The 13,541-nt window shown below is 45.2% G+C and overlaps 1 non-coding gene across 1 annotated transcript; it reads right to left on the reverse strand.

Moving 5' to 3' along the window:
- Positions 1-481: 481 nt before the first annotated feature.
- LOC141604388 (small nucleolar RNA R71) lies at positions 482-588 on the reverse strand. Its single transcript, XR_012526089.1, has one exon. It is a non-coding gene; the product is annotated as a small nucleolar RNA R71 (small nucleolar RNA).
- Between the last annotated feature and the right edge of the window lie 12,953 nt (positions 589-13,541).

The following is a 13,541-nucleotide window of genomic DNA, read 5'->3' on the forward strand; positions in this document are numbered from 1 at the left end:
AACTTTGAGAGGTATTGGTGAGGTTGTAGTTATTCAACCAAAAACTATTGAGTTCGTCAACCCTTTTGCAAGAGAAGGTGAGGAGAACCCAACACAAAATCAACCCACAATGCCTAAATTTTCATCACATTCCGTACAAACCGAGGAGAACCTACCCAATGGTACTCCCACACCACAACACTTAACCGGAAATTTCATTGCCAAATCCGCATTTATCCAATTAGTCGAAAGAAGCCAATTTGGGGGGATGCCTAGTGAAGACCCTCACTCTCACATGGAGACTTTTTGTGACTATTGCGATGCGATTTCTCAAACCAGTGTAACTCAAGACCAAATTCGATGGGTCTTATTTCCTTTTTCTCTAATTGGCACCGCAAAACAATGGTTGAAAGGCCTTGATAAGGCCACTCTCGGAATTGACTCTTGGAAGAAATTAGCTCTAGCTTTCTACAAAAAGTTCTACCCACCGGAAAAGATTAACATGCTAAGAGCTCAAATTACGGGCTTTAAGCAAAGGGATGAAGAATCTTTGTATGAAGCTTGGGAGCGGTTCAAGGGAATTTGTCGCTCATGTCCTCATCATGGACTTAGCGAGTGGTTCTTGATACAAAAATTTTGGAATGGTCTTTATGAAGAGTCAAGAAACATTCTCAACATGGGATCAAATGGTATGTTCACCGAAGTTGACGATAATCAAACTTGGAACAAGATTGAGGAAATGGCGGTCCATAATTCACAATATAGTAGACCTCGCAAGGCTACTAGAAGAGGAAAGCATGAAGTGGACTCTATTACTCAATTGGGTGCTCACATTGATACCATCAATTTGAAGTTCGAAAAAGCTATGGCTAGACTTGAAGAAGCCTCAAAATCACCAAAGCATCATGTTAATGCCATGACGGCATCTTCATCAATCCCAAGTGGGATATGTGAGAATTGTGGAACTTTGGGACATGACCAAAGTGAATGTAGGGGAACAAATGAACAAGTGAATGCTTTTCAAGCATACAAGAGTGGTACCCCTTATTCCAATTATTACAATGAAAACACCAAATTCCACCCAAATCTCTCATACAAAAGCCAAAATGTTCAAAACCCTCAACCAACATACACCCCACCTCCCATGAGAAACCAAAATCAAAGACCCTTTTTCAACCAAAACCAAGGTTACCAAAATCAAACTCCATACAATCAACAAAATGACCAAGGTTTTGATGTCCAAAAAGCGGTCCTCCAAATGCAAAAGAATCAACAAGAGTTTTTTACTCAAATGCAGAAGGATAGTCAAGCAAAGGAAATCACCATCAACAACATCCTAGCTCACACCAAAATGTTGGAAACCCAATTGGCTCAACTAGCATCTTCAAGCTCACAAAGACAAAAGGGGCAATTACCACCTCAAAGTAATCCCCTGAGACATGAAACGGTTAGTGCCATTCACTTGAGGAGTGGTACGAGGTATGAAGCACCAAAGAAGCAAGTTGAGGATGAAGTTGTGGAAGCTAGTGACAAAGAAGAAGTTGTGCAAAACTCCAAGGATGGAGAACCATCAAAAGAATAATTTTCAAAGAGAAATGAAGACAAGGCCAAGGAGAAGGAACCCATTGTGATTAGACTTCCTTTTCCAAGTCGTCAAGCTAAGCCCAAATTTGATGACCAACTTGGAAAATTCATGGAAATTGTGAAGAATTTGGAAGTTTCGATTCCTTTCACGGAATTAATCAATCACGTGCCGGCCTATGCGAAGTACATGAAGGACATCCTTACGAAAAAGAAGTCGATCCGGAAGCTTGAAACTATCGCCTTCACTAAGGTGAGTAGTGCAATCCTTCAAGGGAGTTCACCTCTGAAACTTAAAGGTCCGGGAAGCTTCTCAATACCGTGTACCATTGGCGACACAACGATCAACAAAGCCCTATGTGATCTAGGGGCTAGTGTGAGTGTTATGCCGTATTCAATAAGTAAAAGGTTAGGGATGGGAGAGCTTAAATGTACCACATCATACTCCAAATGGCCGATAGATCGACGAAGACACCATTAGGGATATGGGAAGATGTTCCTGTAAGAGTTGGGAAATTTTTCATCCCGGTGGACTTTGTCATTGTTGACATGGAAGAAGACTCCAATATTCCAATCATTCTAGGTAGACCTTTCTTGCACACCGCGGGTGCGGTGATAGATGTGAAGCATGGAGAGCTCACTCTAGAGGTGGGAGATGAGAGCATAACTTTCAATCTTGACAAGACCATGAGAGCTCCCCATTTGCATGAACCATGTTTTATGGTTGATCATTATAGCCGACAGGATGATAGGAAGAAGTCGGAATTCCAATGGAAAAAGAAAGTTAATGATGCTCCAGCAAAAGAGCAAGAGAATAGCAACAAAGAGAGCTTGAAAAGCTCACCCATGACATCTCACTAAGGATGAGAGTGCAAAGATCTATTGAGGATCTTTATCGTGATAATGAACAAGCTTTTGACTACTTCTTCAAGGTGTTGAGTAACATCAACAACACCTTGGCCATGCCCCCATAACATCTCACTAAGGATGAGAGTTTGGTGGAGTCCTCTCCAAACCACCATTTATAAATATTTCTAACTCCCTAACTTGCCTTTTAATTCTTACATTGCATTTTTGTCATTTTTGGATTTTTGTGCCTTGATCAAGATATTCATCATTTTTGAGAGAAGTGAGGGAGGGACTAATGATTTTATTGATGTGTAGTGCTTTAACTTAGTGTGGGGATAGCAATTGCCTAGGCTATTCATGCCTTTGTAGTGCCCCTACAATGAAGAACACGGGATTTGAAGAATGAAAATGACACGGGCTATGCAAGTGCACGGATGGACCTGAATCCGGGTAGACCAGGAGAAATCCGAGCGGCTTAAAGGGTAATCCTCTCGTCTTATAGGAATCCGAGCGTCTGAGGAGGAATCCGTCCGTCTAAATGAGCTGCAAAAATCAAAAATTTTGGTCTGTAAGAGAATCCAAGCGTCCAAGCTGAGAAGACGCTCGTCTAAAACTGGCCGCTCGTCTTTGTAGAAAGACGCTCGTCTTTATACCAGTGCACATTGAGCAAAGTTCCTCTAAGAGAATCCGCTCGTCTTTGAGGAAAGCCGCTCGTCCTACATTGTAGAATCCGCTCGTCTTCTCTGAAAGATGCTCGTCTTAAGGCGAGTTTTCCTGAAGCCCATTTGAGCAGAATCCGAGCGTCCCGACGGGAATCCGCTCGTCTTTCCCCTGCTGTTTTGAATTTTTCGGGTGTTTTAAAACCCTTTCCCACATTCATTTCATTCATTCAAACATTCAAACACTACCCAAAACCCCAAAACCCTAATCCTCTCCATCACCAAAAACAAAATTTCCTCAACCAAATTCAACAAAAACAAATCAAAACCTCCTCACAACAAGAATTAATCACTCCTTTTGCAACAATAATTGATTCAAGCACCAAAATCTTCAACCTTTGAGTCGATTTTTGAAATACAAAGTAAAATCCTTTCATCTTAAATCGATTTGGGTATAATTAGAAATTGAAGATTTTTAATCTTTTCTTCGTGTAATCAACAATGGCAAGAACAAAAGGAGCAACAAAGGCACTCAAAGCAAAAACACTTTCAAAAAGGCAACAAAGCCTTCAAGCAAGGAAAGCTTCAATGGCTATGGTGGTTTCTAATGCAAACTTGGAATTTCAACAACAAGATCCTCCCTTGGAAGCTACAACATCAACAACTCCGGAAATCACTCAATTATCCAACTATCCGGAGGTAATTTTCATTTCCAACTCCCATAGGGATACATTTGCCAAGTATGCTAAGAAAGCCATTTTGCCCACCAAATTCATTTGTGAAGATGCCTTGAACAAAATGGGTGTCCTTGAACAAACAAAAGCCTTCTTTGAAGCCATGGGATTGGGTAAATTGTTCACCATAAGAGAATTGACATACCCCTCCCTTACCTTGGAATTCATAAGTTCATTGAAAGTGACTAAGGTAGAGACTAGAGAATACATCGAGTTTCGCCTTGCAAATGTCAATAGGCGCATCACTTTTGATGTTTTGAGTAAGATATTAGGCCTTAGTGATACACCATATTATCACAAGATGCCCGAAAAGTATGACCCCGCTCCTCTTTGGGAGGTAATTTCCGGGAAGAAATTTGTGAGTTTTCATGCTTGTCGTGCTCTATTAGTCCACCATCCCGGCATTAGAGTGTGGCACAAGGTCATCGGGAATACTATAATAGCAAGAAAAGGCACTAATCATTTTACCAAGCTCGATTGTGTTCTACTTGAGTCGGCCTTGAATGTAGGAAGGGAATTCACTAAGCCCTACAATGCTCTAAGGCTTTTGATGGAAAGATGGCTTAATGTCGATTGTGGTAAGGAAGGCACCGCTCATATTGTAAATGGAGGTCTAGTTACTCTCTTGTCCAAGCCCTTTGATCCAAATTTCAACAAAGATAACACCTATGTGGCGATCAAAGGGGGTCATCTCATTGATATGGACGCCATGATTAACAAGTATAAGTGGGTCAAGCATAATTCTCTTGACACCAACTATAGATGGCTAACCAATGATGCTAGATCCTTCACTTTGCCTTCAAAGATTTGCCGATTGAGTGCTCACCGAACAAACTACCTTCTTCCACTCTCCAAGGACGCCGAGTACATCATCCGTCAACAAAGGGGTGAAATCGAAGAGCCTTCCTCCTCCATTGTCACACCACCCTACCCATTCAAATATCAAGAGTTCAAACCCAAAGATGTTGAAGTGGGAAATGATTACATGACCCTACTCATGAGAGAAATGCACAAACAAGCTTATAATGATCGAGTAGATGCATACTTAGCCCAATATCCACCCCTCCTTCATTTAGCTAGGCAAGGACTACTAGATCCATCATGTCCTTTGCCTAGTTGGGCGGATAGGGAAGTTTTCTTTCCAAGCACATCTAGTGGTGAAAGACCAGGTGAAGATGAGAATGTCGATGATGAGGTTGTTGATGATGAGGGTGTTGATGAAGAGGTAGATGAAGAAGAAGAGGCAAATGAAGATGATGAAGAAAGTGAGCAAGATCAAGGAAGTGAAGATGAGAGTGGAGATGTGTGGACATGGGCCCACCTGCGTATGCCCAGCCTATCTGTGGGCAATGGCAGCGGTCTTTTTGAAAGCCACGCTCGGCGGCGTAAAAATGCTTTCGACCGGATCGTTTTAGATCGGTCGGTTTCATCTCGGTAAGGGTCTCGAAACGATTAGAGATGTTCGGAGTCGCCACCAAGCATTTGTGGGATGCCTGGAACCCGTTCGATTTCCACTTTATACCTCGGTCAAATCGAAGCACAAAGCAGCGTTTTGACATAGGTACTAAAGATAAGGAAATCGTCCCTCTTTAGCATCCTATATCTAGAATGACTCTCGTACGCCCTGGATAAGGTCGTCCACTATCCAAAGTTTCTGAGTAAGAGGTGAAGATACGTATTGGGAAGCCCTTTAATCAGACACCCAATCCCGCCCGCGTTTAGCGGCCTCTACTGATCGATCTTGGTTGGTTAAATGCAAAAGTTGATAAAACGGTTTAAATGTATGAATGCGCATCCAATGTTTTAAACCTAACATGTGAGAGCCTTCTAAGTCGGTTGATTTAATCCAAGTATCAAGTATAAGATGTCGAGTTGGATTAATGGTTGATTTGCATGCAAGACGGAAATTAAACATCCATTTACCGTATTAGGTTTGGGGTGCATAACATGATCCATTTGTCTTAGTAAGGCATTTGGCAAATATGGTTTGAATAGTTGAATAGTCATCTGATCCGTCCTATATCCGGGTTAACCGGAGTCGCGATCGTCCTAGACTAATGCTGGAAAAAAGCAGGCCCTGTACCAGACGGCTATAAGAGGCGCGAGCCAGCCGGCGGTGTAAGGGGCCTCCCTCTGGTTTTGAAAATGAGAAGGAAAAGGCCTGCTTGAGGCGCGGGTTAGCCAACGGCTGTATGCCATGTTTTGAATGTTTAGAAAACGTTATGAAACGTATTGAAAATGGGTATTTGAACCCGGTTTGATTTTGAAAGGGTCGTTTGGACCGCATTTGTTGATTTGGAGAACTAGACTCGAATAATCATCATTGTTTGATAATATTCGATGTCGAGTTCGATTTGACAAGCTTGACATGAATAGTTTTGAAAATGATTATGGACTAATTGTTTTAAGTCCATTTTGAATGTAATTAGTCGGTACTCATCATCGTACCCGGGTTAAAATCCGGCATGGTATATAGAACCAAGGATGATTTCGTGTTGGTGACTAATATGTTTGTTTGAAAATGTGAAGAAATGAAATAAAAGGCTTTAAAATACCTCTTAAATGTCATTAACCAAATATTATCACCGAAACACGGATTTAACCGTCATGGTATGAAGAACCAAGGGTGAAAAATGCTTTATGGTTAAAGCATGTGAAATGAAACAATAAGGTTTCGGAAATACTTGAAATGGTAAAAACCGATTACAAATATGAAAATGGATTAAGGGAAATGACGAGAACAAACACGGTTGATCTCTGGTCTGGGCACCCCATTTAGGCGCGAGCCTTTTGGCGACCTAAGGGGCTTCTGCCTCAGACCAAAAATCAGTTTTGGCTCGTTTATTCCATGTTTTGGTTCATGTTATGCATGTTTTAACATGTTAAACTCATGAAACAAATGAAAACATAATAAAAGAGGATTTTTACACCCTCATACTTAAATGTTTGGTTATGGCGAGTGACCGACGTAAGTGTAACAACTTGTTTGATCGGAAAAAACTCGGTTTAAAACCGTTTTGGTAAGTAAAAGAGTGTTTTAAAAGTTTAGTGATTGTGTAGTGGTCAAAGTGGTCGGACAAATGATTTAATGCACGATGACGGTACCAAACAATGTGTAAGGCTCGTGTTTACGATCGGTAGGTCGTAAACACGCGTCGGATTGTGACTTTAGAAGTCGAGTCGATAATTTTAAGGGAGAAAAGAGGGGGCGGACACTCGCGTAAGTCTCAAATGGGTGGCATTTGAGAGGTATTTATAGGAGAATGAGTGGTTGCGTGAGTTTTGAGCGACGTGGCCACCTGGGCTGCTCAAAGAGGCGCGAGCCACGTCGCGGCACTTCGAGTTGTGTTGTCACTATCACAACAAACGCAATCATGATTTGTTCTATCCTAGGTTTTGTAGTCACATGTTTGGTACTTGACCAACATGAATCCAGGAAAACTTAGCATAAAAGGCTTGAGATATTTTTGGTTTTTGTGTTTGACTCGGTTTGACTCGTTGTTGGAGTCGGGATTTGAATTTTCGAGTCGGTTTTTGGTCCGGTGTCGGTTTTGACTCTAGTTAGTGACATTGCGACCCTGTCTTCGTGCATTAAACACTCCAGGTATTTTTGAAATGTTTTGAAATGTTTTGTTTTCGAAATCGTTTTAAGTTTTCCGACGTAAAGTTGTACACAAACTGTCGATCAAACGCTGCGATCCCAAAACATGTTGTAGTCCGATAATCATCGGGTGTTTATTGGAGTCTCAACAGATAATGGGTATCTACAGAGCCACCACTTTGACTGAGGCTTGGACAGGGCGAAAGTCAAAGTAGAGTCCTCAGGTCAATCGAAGATTACAACCTGAAGACCCAAGCGACGTCGAGGCGGCTCGAAAGGATTCAGGCCAAGGACCTGCCGTCAGGAAGGGCGACGCCAAGGCTACTCGAGGGTACGAGTCAAGGACCTGTCGTCGGGAATAGTTTAGAGTCTGTCGACTGTCCGTGCGGGTTGTTTAAAGTCCGTTAGACTACGTGCATCTTCGGATATGTCCTTGCATGGTTGCGGATAAATGCTCGCCAGCCGTGGTGCGTACGTGAGGAGGGCTCGCCAGCCGCGGCGCGTTGTAAGGCTCGCCAGCCGAGACAAGGATATGTACCCGAGGCATCTTCGGGATGTATCCTCAAAAGGTGTGCGGACAAATGCTCGCCAGCTGTGGTGCGTATGTGAGGAGGGCTCGCCAGCCGCGGCGTGTTGTAAGGCTCGCTAGCCAAGACAAGGAAATGTACCCGAGGCATCTTCGGGATGTGTCCTTGGAAGGTGTGCGGACAAATGCTCGCCAGGTGTGGTGCGTATGTGAGGAGGGCTCACCAGCCGCGGCGCGTTGTAAGGCTCGCCAGCCAAGACAAGGAAATGTACCCGAGGCATCTTCGGGATGTATCCTTGAAAGGTTTGCGGACAAATGCTCGCCAGCTGCGGTGCGTATGTGAGGAGGGCTCGCCAGCCGCGGCGCGTTGTAAGGCTCGCCAGCCGAGACAAGGAAATGTACCCGAGGCATCTTCGGGATCTGTCCTTGAAGGGGTTGTGGACAAAGGCTCGCCAGCCATGGTACGGTCAGTTAATGGACCATGGGAATAGCCGCGTCAAATGGGCTTGTTTTGAAAGTAGCGAACTCGTGATGTCGCTGGGGAAATAGTGAGTATGGATTCTCACTGTCACTGCTTTTGGAATGAGCGGGTTCCGCGAGGAAGCCCCCTGCTGGTATTTGAAGGAATAGTGAATTTGGAATTTTCACCATCCGGTTTGAATTTGTAGTGGCGGTTTTGATCGCCGTTTGTCTTAATTTTGAAAGGAAATAGCAAATTTTAAATCTGCTATAGCATTTGAAGTGACGGTTTATGTGCCGCCGTTGACATTTGATGGAAATAGTGAATTTGGAATCTTCACTATTGATTGAAGTGACGGTTTATTTGCCGCCTTTGACATTTGAAAGAAATAGTGAATTTGGAATCTTCACTATTGATTGAAGTGACGGTTTATTTGCCGCCGTTGACATTTGAAAGAAATAGTAAATTTGGAATCTTCACTATTGATTGAAGTGACGGTTTATTTGCCGCCGTTGCTTGAAATAGCGATTTTGAATTTTCGCCATTATTTTGGAAAATTTGAAGGAAAAATGGTGAATTTTGATTTCGCCATTATTTTGAAATTTGCGGTTTTGATCGTCGTTTGCTTGAAAATAGCGAGTTTTAAATTTTCACTATTTGTTTTTGTTTGTTTTTCGAGGAAATGACTATATTTAATATCGTCAACGAAAATTTTGGAATTCAATTGTGGGAAATTGGGCCAAAGCCCAAATTTCGCTGAAAAACAAAAGGGGAGGCCTGGTTTAGGCGCGAGCCACCTGGCGATGCAAGCCGGCTTCCCTATTTTTTGTTAAAAAGACGCGAGGTTGAGTTGCGGATGAATATTCATCCTGAACCTCGAAATTTCGCCCAAAATCCCCATTGACGGACCTTCAAGCTTGCTTTCATCCGTTCCATTGTCAACAAATGTCATCTCAAGGTAAGTATTCCCTCTTGAATCCTTTCAAATTTGCTGATTGTTAGCTAGATTGATTTAGGGCGGATTTTGCCCTAAAAATCGAATTGGGCGTTTTTGCTTGAGCCAATTTTGAGTGAAATTGATGTTTGCATTAGGTTAGAAACCTGTTTAGGGGTATAGGGGTGCTTTTAGTTTGCATTTTGGTTCCCGTTCCCGCTCCTTATGCTCGAAAAACGTGAATGAGGCGAGGAACCGTCTCATTTCACAATGCCAAGTTTATTTGCTTGGGTAGTGGGTTCCACTAGGTTGCATTGTAATTGGGAAAACCCGTGTTTGCCATTTAAGGACCTTCATTGGATGTTTGTGGGCAAAATTGAATTTTTGCCTTTTGCGACGGTCTTACATCTGACAAAATAAGCGTTTGTTTGGGCTTGAATTGAGTCAGTCTGCCTTGAAATGGACCTTAATAGTATTTTAGGTCGCCTTGGGGCGTGATAAAATCATGTTTGCCTCTTCGCGGTCGTTTTTGGATTTTTGACCGGTTTGGGGCTCAAATTAGCGTATGAATTGCCTTTTTGAACCGTAGAAAAATCCCCATTGTGTCGGGAATGTGTTTTGGGTTGTTGGCAGACCTTGTATGGGTCTTGAAATGCCGCTTTTGTGGTTTTGACTCGTCTTTTGCTTGAAAAGAGGGGCGAGTCATTTTTGCGTTTTTTTACTCGTCTTTTGCTTGAAAAGAGGGGCGAGTCGTTTTGTGTTGTTTTTTTTTTTGAATGGTTTGGGGCGGGATTGCCCCTTGTTTTTTGTATTGCAGGTTGTGTTTTGTTGTTTTTGGATTTGTCCATTTCATGTCGTCGTAATGCCGAAATTTCGGCTGACGTTTTTTTGTTTGCAGGAGAGTGTTCGGAGCAGGCCGGGTTTATGGCTGCGACTTTCGAGGAGTTGTTTGGGCCGGCCCCGGGTAGTACTCCGGTTAGCACGCCTGCCGTGGTCGTGGAGGACGTTACTGAGGAGGAGAGACCTCCTGAGCAGACTGTTGGGGCCTCAGGGGCTGTTGAGGAGTGTGCAGAGCCCGTTGTTGGGGCTGTTGGTGCTGGTAGAGCTCAGACTGGGGCTGAGGCGGGTACCTCCAGGAGGAGGGTTACTTCGAGGGTGCGACGTCCTCGGGGGACTAGGCGGATGTTGCGGGATGTCAACAGGGTCGTTGACTTGGGCCCTGTCCACCACGTTGAGTCTCGCGGCCATAAGAGGCGGAGAGCGGAGACAGTCCAGGATGACGCCGACGTTGCGGCCTTCAGAGCTAGGCGAGTTACAGCCCCGCGGGGGTTGCTTTTACGGGCGGCGCCAGAGTGGGCCGAGGGTTTTGACGGCAGCCAGTTGTTGCTTCGACTAGACCGACACCTTTCCTACCGTGCTCACGAGGGCATGGTGAGTCATGTTCCCCGGTTGAAATTTGTCATTCATTTTTGAAGTGTCGAGCCTTAAACAAGCATTCTGACGTTGTTTGTTTTTTATTTCAGGAGATCGGCACCATGAGGACTTTCTCGGGCTTTTCCACCTGCTTGGGCCTCTACGACGTTCTCTGAGCTGGGTCGAAGGTGTTGATAGAGAGTTCGGCTTTTGGGCCGTTGGTGGCCGCTTAGCGGGACATTCAAGGGTCCTCGATTAGGTCGAACCTGTGTTTGATCCGCGCCATGTTAGACCGGTACTGGGATACGACGTCGTCGTTCCACATGGAGTTTGGGGAGGTCGGCGTGACTCTAGAGGACTTTGCCATGGTGTCCGCTCTTCCCTGCGGTGAGCTGCCCATTGAGTTTACCGCGACTCCGGAGAGAGTGTCCTCTCCTGCGGTCACTGCTTTGATCGGTACCGGTTTGCCGGAGCCTTCCGACGTCACTCCGTACCTGATTGGGAGTTCGTACGTGAAGGACCTCTTCACTGAGAGGGTGGCAGGTGTTGCTCCAGCGCCGTTGGCGAGTCCGGAGGCAGAGGCTGAGGCCGATGAGAAGGAGGTGCGGCTGTGGTTGTGGTACTTCCTGGGTGCCACGTACTTTGGCGACAAGGGTGAGCGCTTGTCGACCAAGGTGCTTCCTCTTCTTGCCGACCTTGACGCTTTGGGTCGGTTTGACTGGGTTACGCCGGCTTTGGCGAGTTTTACCCGGTACTTGCACGCGGCGGTGCGTCCGGAGACAGTGGGAGCGGGTAGTTATCCTGCTCTGGTTGGTCCCGGCCTCATCTTTGAGGTACGAGCGTTTTTTTTTTGTGATAGTTTTTCGATTTTGATTTTGATTTTGATTTTGTCTTTGGCAATTTTTGAGAAATTGGCTAATTTTGTGTTTGCTGTGTCTGATTACAGGCTTGGTTGTATGCTTACTTCACTCCTCTGCGTCCGGGGACTACTGACGGCGTTCCCTCGGCTTACCCTGCTATGAGGGGTTGGACGGTTGGTCGGAAGAAGTCGACTAAGTCGAATTACGAGGACTGCAGGCGTCGCGTGAACAAGCTTCGGGTTGCTGATGTAAGTTTTCTGTTTTCCCTTCTCCTTTATAGCAGTAGCTAGAGATAGGATGATTAGGTAGCTTAGGAAGCCCCCAGTTAGCTGAGTAGCTTTGTTTCGAGTGCAGTTTGTTGGGCGGCTTGGGAGCACTACACGGGTGTGCCGGCTGCTGTCACGGAGCATTTGCGACCTCGCAGCTCCCTGCGCGTGTACTTGGAGACGGTGATTGAGCCGGTTTGGTACTTGGGCGAGCGCCTAGTTCGCCAGTGCCTTACCGAGACTTTCGTCGTGCCGGTTGACCCGCCTGGGGTGTTGTTCCAGGAGTCGACTCCTGATGAGGTTGAGGAGCACCTTCACGGTCGAGGAGGTGAGGAGCTGTTGCTGTGGGACGCCGACTACGACACCTTTCGGTTGTCGAGGCTAGCTTGGTACCCGATCGAGGTATGTTTTCCTCTTTTCTTTGTTTTCATTGCCTCCCTTGGTAGGAGGGTTTGTCATTTTTTATGTGGATCCAAATGACATGGAGTCGACCTACTGATGAGGACTCAGCCCCCAGCTTTCCCGACGGAGACCACCTTTCAGGGGCCGGGTGGTGAGGAGCTTCAGTTTCGCTTACCGGAGCCCGCAGTGGCCGAGGTGGCCGATGCTGGCATGGAGTGGAGGTTGACTGTTCTGAGGGTGAGTTCCTGACTTGAACGCTTTCTCCAATTATACTTTGCCTTGTATTGAAGGACATTTTTGTTTTGTAGGTGACGACTGTTAGTCACCAGAACTTGTGGCGGATGGCTAACCGGGAGAGCGTTCTTGGTGACCAGGCTACGAGGGAGGCTCGGCTTTCTCGTGCACGTTTTATGTGTTGCTTTTGTATATTTGGTGTTGTATTTCACATTTTTAGATCTTGAGGATCATTATTGTGTTTGCGAGGGCACAGCGGATCCGGTGGAGCTTGCTCGGGTCCGTGCTGAGTTGGAGGCAGCCAGGTCGACGATCGCAGGCCAGGAGCTGGGGATCATCCGTCGGGACCAGGACTTGAGGCGCCATGAGGATGAGCTGAGGAGTCGAGACGCGGAGATTGCCTCTCTGAAGGCTCAGTTGGCTGCAGCGGAGGAGCTTCACGTCGAGATGGAGCGTGAGACGCTGGAGAGTTCCTCGGAGAGAGAGTCTGAGCTGGTGGTGGTGTCTGCGTTGGCGGCGACTCCTAGTGAGACCAGGACTGGTCCGATGGGAGACGTCAAGTAGTTGTTGTAGCTTGTCTGTGTCTTGGACTCTTGTTTGTACCTATTTACATTTTGCGTGAGGCGGTTTGTATATATGTGTTTTTGGATTGTGGTTTATTTTGTGATTTTTGGCTTTTTGTGTTGTGTTTCGGAGGAGCGCTTGTCGGCTGTTGATTCTCCTTTTGATGTTTGCACCAGTTCCGCATCGTTAGTGTAGAAAACAAGCAACAGATAGCATACACGCATAAACGCAAACACGTAGAAGCATTTGAACACGTAAAGCATTTGTTTTGAAAAAAAATCAAAATTAACCAAGATGACTCGAAGTTAAAATTGAAATTTTGAAATGAATTTTGAAAATTCCATGACAAATCGTCACGTTCGGAATTCAAAAGGAATTGTTTGAAAATTTGAGCAATTAACTCGTGTCGTGAATTAAATTGCATCGAAAATTTTTGAAAATGACTCGAAAAATATAAAAACTCAAACCGTCAGGAACGA

Source organism: Silene latifolia, chromosome 9 (genome assembly GCF_048544455.1).
Source record: "Silene latifolia isolate original U9 population chromosome 9, ASM4854445v1, whole genome shotgun sequence".
Taxonomy (NCBI): Eukaryota; Viridiplantae; Streptophyta; class Magnoliopsida; order Caryophyllales; family Caryophyllaceae; genus Silene; species Silene latifolia.